General features: G+C 31.3%; 1 pseudogene; it reads left to right on the top strand.

The window, feature by feature from the left end:
- The first annotated feature begins 756 nt into the window (after nucleotides 1-756).
- Nucleotides 757-3194, top strand: LOC123915023 (annotated as a pseudogene).
- The last annotated feature ends 6398 nt before the right edge of the window (nucleotides 3195-9592 follow it).

Below are 9592 nucleotides of genomic sequence, written 5' to 3' on the forward strand. Positions count from 1 at the left end.
TCGGTTAACCACTTAACCTCCTTCCTTCTATTCTCAAAGGTAAAAACTAAATTTTACAAGTTAGGGTTTCTAAAATTTGCAATGTAAAATCACAATTTTGCTATTTTAATTGTATTTCTCAATTCCCAATTCCCATCATTCTTTTTCTCCCAAAGTTAATTTTGCTATTCTAGTAATGATACCAATAGTGTTCCCATATAATTAGTTAATTACCAATAGCCGTACTGTAGTTATGCAGTATAATTACCAATAGTGTTAATTTTGCTACTGATTTTCTTTTAATTTCCACTAATGCTGAAACTATAGTAGCTTAGCTATAATGTTAATCACAAATCCTACTCCCATTCTATGTAAACATGTGATTCCTTCCAGCCGGAGATTCCTAGTTTCAACATGATAATGTTTTAATGTTTATTGTCCTATTTGGTTTGATAATGTGTTGTTCTATTTGGATTGTTTTAATTGCTAATTACGTTCTTTTTTTCTTTTTTTACCGGTTCAACTTCAATGTTGTCTATTTGGTTCTACTTCAATGTTGCGGTCCTGCGGAATCGATCCAGAACAGTGAGAATTTTCAGGTTCTATTTTTTTCCCTCAATGCCTCCTAAGTCACTTCCTAAGGGTAGGAAATATGATTGTGGATATGTAAAGCGTAAGAAAAAGATAAGACTTGAGAAATTAACTCAATCTCAATCAGGAGCTATCGAAAAATTTATTATAAAAGAACCACAAAATGTTGAAAATATTGATGCTGATATTGTTGATGTTCAAACTGTTGATATTGAAAATGTTGAAAATGTTAATAATAATATTGATGTTGAAAATGTTGTTGATGATAATGAAAGTGTTGATGTTGAAAATGAAAATGTTGATGATGATAATGAAATTGTTCGTGCCGAAAATGTTGATGTGAATGATATTGGTTATGATATATTTGATCCAACTATTTGGGATTCTCTTGATTCTAGAATGCGAGATTTGTTAGTTACAAAAGGTCCTAAAAGAGATTGTTCTATTGTGAAGGGTCCTAAGGATAAATTTTCTAGACGCTTTTTAGCTAATTGGTATACTAGAGTTTTGCCAAATGGAGAGACATGTGATAGGGATTGGCTTGTTTATTCAAAAGAGCTTGATAGAGTATTTTGCTTTTGTTGTAAAGTTTTTAAAAGAGGGATTACTATTGGTCAATTAGTAAATGAGGGTTTTAGTGATTGGATACATGTTAATCAAAGACTGAAAGAGCATGAGACTTGCATGGAACATGTTAAGAATATGACTACTTGGTATGAGTTGCGTCAAAAGTTGAAAAATTTTCAAACTATTGATAAATCAATTCAAATATTGATTGATAAAGAAAAGGATCACTGGAAAAATGTTTTAAAAAGAATTATTTCAATAGTGAAATTCCTTGGTAGAAAAAATTTGGCCTTCCGTGGTCATAATGAGAAATTGTACCAAAATAGCAATGGTAATTTTTTAGGTTTAATTGAAATGGTAGCTTAATTTGACCTAATTATCCAAGAACATGTAAGACGTATTACAGATGACAATCTTCATGTTCACTATCTTGGGCATAGAATCCAAAATGAACTAATACTTTTGCTTGCTTCTGAAATTAAAAATGTAATTATTAGAAAAATAAAACAAACAAAGTATTTTTCAGTGATACTTGATTGTACCCCTGATGTTAGTCATCAAGAACAAATGTCTTTGATAATACGATACATGAATGTTTCTTCAAACAGGATTGAGGAATCTTTCTTAGGATTTTTGAATGTGGATGATACAACAGGGCAGGGTCTTTTTGATGTTTTACAAGATGAATTGAAAAAGCTTGATCTAGACCTATTTGATGTGCGAGGACAAGGTTATGACAATGGGTCGAATATGAAAGGAAAACATCAAGGTGTACAAAAGAGGTTTTTAGATATAAATCCAAGAGCCTTTTATACTCCTTGTGGTTGTCATAGTCTCAATTTGGTATTGTGTGATATGGCAAACTCTTGTCGCAAAGCTAAAGAATTTTTTGGAGTTGTTCAACGCATTTATACTATTTTTGCCAATTCTACCAAGAGATGGCAAATTTTAAAAGATAATGTAAAAGGGTTGACTCCGAAATCATTGTCATCCACTCGTTGGGAGAGTCATATAGATAGTGTCAAAGCTATAAGACTTCAAATGTCAGATTTTAGAGAAGCTTTACTTGAAGTGTCGGAAAATGATTCAGATTCTAAAATAGAAAGTGAAGCCAAATCCTTAGCAACAAATGAACTTGGTGATTTTAAGTTTTTAGTGGCGATAGTTATTTGGTATGAAATATTATTTGCAATTAATACGGTTAGCAAACTCTTACAGTCAAGTGATATGCTTATTGATTTTGCTATGGAAAAAATAAAGGGGTTGATTTCATTTTTTGAGGAATATAGAGAAACTGGTTTTAAAAATGCCTTGAATTATGCTACGGAAATTGCTCTTGAATTGAACATTGATCCAGTATTTTCTCAAAAGCGTAAAATTCAAAGAAAAAGACAATTTGATGAGAATTTGAGTACCGCGTCAGTTGAGCTATCTGAAGAGGAATCTTTTAGGGTTAATTATTTTCTTTACCTTGTTGATCAAGCTGTTGTATCTCTTAAAACGAGGTTTGAGCAATACCAACAATATGAAAGTATTTTTGGTTTCTTGTTTAGTTCTCAAAATTTACAATTGTTGGATGATGCAACTTTGAACTCTTGTTGTAGTAATTTAGAGGAAAGGTTGAAACATAATGAGCAGTTTGATGTTGTTGGGAAAGAACTATGTGTGGAGTTAAGGTTACTAAGAAATATGTTGCCTGGAGGAAAGATGGGGCCTATTGATATATTAAATTTTTTGAAAGGCATGAATTGTTTTCCTAATACAATTATTGCATATAGAATTTTATTAACTATTCCTGTGACAGTTGCCTCTGCAGAAAGAAGCTTTTCAAAATTGAAGTTGTTGAAGTCTTACTTGCGGTCTACCATGTTACAAGAAAGACTTAACGGCTTAGCATTGATAGCAATTGAGAATAATCTCTTGGATGACATACAATATGAAGACTTGATTGATGAATTTGCTTCAAAAAATGCAGCAAGAATGAGTCGATTTAAGTAGCAAGAGAATTTTTTTTTATAAGCAAAGTAACTATAATGTATTTTGTTGTTATTGTTAGACTATGGATCTTTTTTATGTTATTACAAGAATGATTATAATTTTATGTTATTTGCAATTTAAATCGATGATGATTTTTTTATAAAAAAAAGTTACGTTTTTTTTTATTAAAGGCCCACTTTCATATTTCGCACAGAGCCCCCGAAAACTCAGGGACGCCACTGGGTTGATTGATACATGTTAATGAGATAACGAGTCTAGTCCCGACAACTTCTTTTCTATGAAAGTTTAATCTTTTTAATATCTCGCACTCTTTATGTTTTTAAACAAAAATCTCATAAAACCCGCACTTAAAATCATGGAAATTGTGAATCAACGTTTAATATCGCACTAATCCCTGTGGATACGATACATAGAAAATACTTGCTAATTGTACTTTCATCAAATCGCTACCAAGTACTAAAGTGATAAGTTTATCGTTCTCCACTGGGATTGTGCCAAAATTACTAGTTTCACTTAGGAATATAAATAGTTGTCTTCACTTTGTTTGTTTGAAAGGTATCTTTGCGGGTAATAGTAAATGACAGGAAAATAAAGACTGAAATTAAATTACAGAAAAATAAATTGTGTGAGTGTGACCACACGAGGTGGTTAAGTGTGGTCGGATCCCTCCCTCACTTCTGCTTGGTGGTTATTCCCTTGTTTCCCTCTTTCATGAATTAGACTATTGAAAATAGGTTAGAAGCAATATCAATTCCTAATTATATTACAAACTGTGCAGAGCCTAGTTAGTGGTTACCCTTACTCTATTTAAGTTTCATCGCCCCAGGTTCACTTTTTTGTTAAAAACGTTGTTATCATTACCTTAGTAGCTGTCATAAGCCGTCGCGTGTGCCTCTAACTAGTTTTAACTCTGTTAAGGTAGAAATTATCGTACTTCCTAATCCTATACTAAGACCTTATATACTAAATTTAATGGTCTCATGTTGGCCCTAGCATACCGTCCTTCGTTCGGGATTACTAGCTTTGTTTCCTATGTGATATCCATTAGGTCCTTAGATTTTATTCTAATGTGATCAATATTAAAATAAAATATAAAACCGAACAATAAAAAAGTTTGCAATCAGAAAGCAATTGAATTTATACCCAAATTGTACAAAATACAAAATCAAGCATTCGCAAGGGAGTTCATCGACTCCACCTAACCTAGGAAAAATAAATTACAAAGACAAAAAGAAAAGAACCTTATTGGCCTTAGAGTTCATTGACCTCCTTGCATCCTCCTTAGAATTCAACTAACTCTAGAGTAAATATTCAATGTCTCTGAATATTTTTGAATGAATAATATTGAAGGAGGAAGGCTCTATTTATAGTTTTTCAGCTGAGTTTGGGCTTTCTCTGGTTGTATTTTCGCCGCATCGTGGCCATGATGGATCATATCGTGGTACGATGAAAGATTTCTTCAGGATTTTTTGCGTGCTTTTCAAGTCATCATCGTGCCACGATGACAAGTCATCGTGGTACGATGAAATAGATTTGTTGCAGATTTTCTTCAATTTAACCGCCTTCTCATCGTGTCACGCTAGGATTCATCGTGGGTTCGATGGTTGTGCTGCTTTATTACATTTTTGCTGTTTTTCCACTTTTTTTGCTTCTAGGCCAAGTAACTTCACTTTTCCAGGTATTTACTTGCTTTTAGGCTTCATTTGCTATTAAAACTACCTAAATTACTACTAAAAACAACATATAATTGACTGTCATCATTGATCTATAATATATACCAAATATTGAACTTTATTAAAATACTCACGAGTGTCAAAAATTGTTACCCCTCTAATATGTACTGTTATTACAAATTTAATGTCTCTCCTTAGACATATAATATTGTATTTTAAAAAAGATTTATGCTCTTAATAAAAAAAATGATTTATGTTCAACCGATAAAATTGAGCTTTTGAATTGATAAGTTTTTTTTTTGAGATTTTGGATCGTTCAAGTAGGTTAAAATGTGCGAGTTTATATGATTTTACCGATTTTACAGAGAGATAAATCGTGTAAACTAGTTTTGACTTGCGATTTTACTCAAAACTATTTTATCTTTGATTTAACACGAAAGTGATACCTATAAACGTAGAGTCGATAGAGTTTACGATTTAAAACAAGATTTTAACAACTTTGAATGAAATACTTAAAACGACATTTTAAGAGAAGTTATTTAAACCAATTTTTCATTTAAAACTTTTATAAAAAAATCTTTGTTAATTTTATTTTAACAAAAATATAATAAACTACAAAAATCATTTTTTTTAAAAGGACAAAACTTACATGCATTTACATACATACATTTCTTACTTTTTCATTCACAAAGAGGTGGTTATTTGTGTTTTTTCATTTTGAAAAAATAAAAGAAAATTATTTTTTAATAAAAAAAACTACCTCTTTGTGATAGAAAAAGTAAGAAATGCATGTATGGAAATGCATGTAAGGTTTGTTTTTTAAAAAGTCAAAACAAATGGGCCCAGGTTTAGAGCTGTCAAAATGGGCTAGCCCGAATGGGCCGGCCCGCCAAGCCCGATTTTTTCCCGGGCTCGGGCCTTGAAAATCTTAGCCCGAATTATTTCCGGGCTTTTTAGCCCGGCCCGAAAAAGCCCGATTAAAATATGGGCTAGCCCGAATGGGCCGCGGGCGGCCCGCAAGCCCGAAAAAATTAAAATTAAAATTAAAAATAAAATATAAATATAAATATAAATAATTTGTTTCGGATGATTTGAAATTAGTTTATAATATAAATTATAAAATACCGTCCGCTACTTAAGTAGCAGGAGTAAAAATAGGGCACGCGAGAAAGTCGTAGGTAGCGGATGAGTAATAATATGACGCGTGAGAAACTCGTAAGTAGCGGATGCGTAAAAATAGGGCGCGCGAAACTCGTAGGTAGTGGATGAGTAAAAATAGGGCGCGCGAGAAACTCGTAGATAGGGGATGAGTAAAAATACGGCGCGCACGAATTATATAATATTTATAGCGTATGAGTAAAAAATAGGACGCGCGAGAATTATTAATGCTATTTATATAGTTGAGTTTGAGCACTAAAATAGTTGAGCTTGAGCACTAAAAGTAAAAAAATAATAAAAAAAGATAAACCGGGCCGCCCGAAAGCCCGACTACCCGTACCGGGCCGGGCTCGGGCACTAATTTTGATAGCCCGTTTTTTATCCGGGCTTTTTAGCCCGGCCCGACGAAGCCCGAAGCCCGAACGGGCCGGCCCGAAATTGGCCGGGCCGCCCGTTTTGACAGCTCTACCCAGGTTAAACCTTTTTACCTTAATATACTATTCACTTCTTACATAAATTTGTTGGCTGAATCACAATTCCCACTACAACAAAAGTGTGTGTTTAGGGTCGGCATTTACACTGACGCTACTAGTGTCACAGGTACGTCGGTTAGGTGGACGCTAGAATTTTTTAATTTTAATGGGCCAATAAATATAGCGCCCACTTTGGCTAAATGCTACATCACGCTAAATAATAAATAAAAATACATTGCATCTTAGCGCCTGTCTTGATAGACTCAAAAACTTCACTATTTTTTTTTGGCTTAATTAGTGTATTGTTCCCTTAAAGACATTTTAGGTTTCACAATGGTCCCTTGAAGAAAAAAAGGCTCGGATTGGTCCCTTAAAGAAAAAAAAGCCTGAATTAGTCCCTTAAAGACATATATGTTTGCCATATAGGTCATTTCCGTTAAATTTTAACTCCAAATATAACAAAAAATTCCAAAGGTTAAAATTTTAAAAATTAATAATGTTTTTGGTGGACCACTTACACTTAATGGCATCCACAATCCAGTCAACTAAAACTAACGTTTTTTGTAAAAAATTGACGGAAAGGACCAATTGAGAAACAGCTGTGTCTTTAAGGGACCAATCCAGACCTTTTTTTTCTTTAAGGAACTATTGTGAAACCTAAAATTTCTTTAAGGGACCAAAAGACTAATTAAGCCTTTTTTTTGTTTTATTAACTTTATTAAATAACTAGCGGGCCAGGCAAGCGCGTTCCGCGCCTGCCTGTGTCTAACTTATGTAAAAAAAAAAATTCTTATGTTATTGTGAGATTGTTAATAAATTGTTTTTTTTGCTACTAAAAAAATCAAGGGTATTGTTGGTATTATTGTTAAGTGGTATATCAAATTATAGTGAAGGGCAAAATGAACCAAAAAAAAGCCAGCCCAACCTCTCATATCCCCTTTATATAATGTTTTTTAAAATAAATAATTTTCTCTATCATTAAAAACATTATAATAACCAAGCATTATTTATCGAAATTGTCAAAAATATAAAATTTGATATTTTTTTGAATTTTTATTCCTTATATTAGTCAATATTGTATTTTTTTAATCAAAAATTTTAAAAAATTAGTGAATTGCTTATAAACAGTGAAATTGTGATTTTTCTTGTAATATTATTATCTCTAAAATATAATAATCGGCTTAATTCATAAAAATAATCATTAAATTATCAATTTAACGACTTAATGTACCGATACATCGAATTATTCCGATGTACCATAGAAGCTCTAATAAAATAATCACTAATTTATTAATTAATCAATCTAATGTACCGGTACATTGAAATTTTTCATATGTACGGTAGAAATAATGAGAAATAATGAGAAAGTGAAATTGTTATTGAAAGTTGGTTACCGAAACAAACAAATATAAAACTGATGGAAGTTATTGTGGTAGTGGTTGCAGATTTATATTAGTGTGAAGGGTAAATTTGGAAAGTAAAAATTCACACCAAATTAAGGTATCATATTTATATTATGTATAGATTCATCAACCTCTGTCTGAGCGGAATCTAACTAATCATCAAATTACATAGAAAAGTAATTGATTTTGGCCCATTTCTATTTTTATTTTTTAATTTTCTACTATGGTTTTCTCACTCTCTCCGTCAAACAACTCAAATCATGGAATCAAATTGATTCGAACAATTTCTCTATTTCCTGGTTTAAGTTTTTCTAATCCCACTCGGTTGGAACCCTAGAATCAAAGAAAGAAACTAAGGATAATCAATGGAAGAATGATTTCACTCTGCTCTTCTTCCAGAAACCACCGTTCGCATAATCAAAAAGAAGAATCTAACGTTCGGTACGACATTTGTATCCAAATTATAATGCTTAGATGCTTTATTACTAGTTATGATTGACTTAGTTAGTCTTTCATAACATATAATTTTTATGATTTTGAAAAGTTGTATTCATTAATAAGTACTCGTTGATTTTGTTTTGTTAAATCACTTGTGCAAAGCTTATTTGTTTTTAGGGTAAATGATCATTTACCCCCCTGCAAAATAAGGAAATTTTCGTTTATCCCCCTGCACAGATTTTTTTTCTGTTTACCCCCTGCAAAAAAAAGATTCTCTCATTTCGCCCCCTGGATGTACAGCAGGACAAGTGACTGTGCAAATTTGCTGACGTGATTGGTTTGTACACATGGAAAAAAATATTTATTTTTAAATTCCACGTCAGATAATATTTTTTCAAAAAATTAAAAAAAATTTCCTACAAAATTAAAAAAACGAATTTTTTTTTTCAAAATTTTAAAAAAAAATCCTACAAATAACTTTTTTTTTCGTACAAAGTATTTTTTTCCTAAAATAAAAAAAAAACGAATTTTCTTATTTTACTCCCAAAATAAAGATTTATTTTCAAATCTTTTTGAATTAAAAAAAAAACAGAATCTTCACCATAATCGTTTGCTTCCACCGTTGTGATCGTATTCGTCGTCGTCTTCTTCAATCGCCGAAATCGTCTTCTACTTCATTATTGTCTTCTGCTTCTTTATATTTTTCTAGTTTTAGAGCAAATGGTTTTGATAGAAGAGGAAAACACGAATAAAATTTCTTTTTCTATTTTATAATTTTTTGAAAATCTTTTTCTATTTTTCTTTAATTCAAAGAGAATAACAAAAAATAAAGATTATGTTTTTTTTAATTCAAAAAGATTTGAAAATAAATCTTTAAAATTTTTATTTCGGAGTAAATCTTTTTTTGGGAGCAAAATAAGAAAATTCTTTTTTTTTTTATTTTGGGAGGAATTTTTTTTTTGTTGGAAATTTTTTTAAAATCATTTGTATGAAAAAAAAATTAATTTTTTTTTTGTAGGAATTTTTTTAAAAAATTTTGGGGAAAAAAACAGAAAATTATATTTTTTATTTTGTAGGAAAAAAAATTATTTTTTATTTTTTTAAAAAAATATTATCTGACGTGGAATTTAAAAAATAAATATAAATGATTTTTTTCACGTGTACAAGCCACGTCAACAGGTTTGCACAGTTACTTGTCCTGTTGTACATTCAGGGGGCGAAATGAGGGAATCTATTTTTTGCAGGGGGGTAAATAGAAAAAAAATCTGTGCAGGGGGTAAACGAAAATTTGCTTATTTCTCAGGGGGGTAAA

This window comes from Trifolium pratense, linkage group LG3 (genome assembly GCF_020283565.1).
Source record: "Trifolium pratense cultivar HEN17-A07 linkage group LG3, ARS_RC_1.1, whole genome shotgun sequence".
Taxonomy (NCBI): Eukaryota; Viridiplantae; Streptophyta; class Magnoliopsida; order Fabales; family Fabaceae; genus Trifolium; species Trifolium pratense.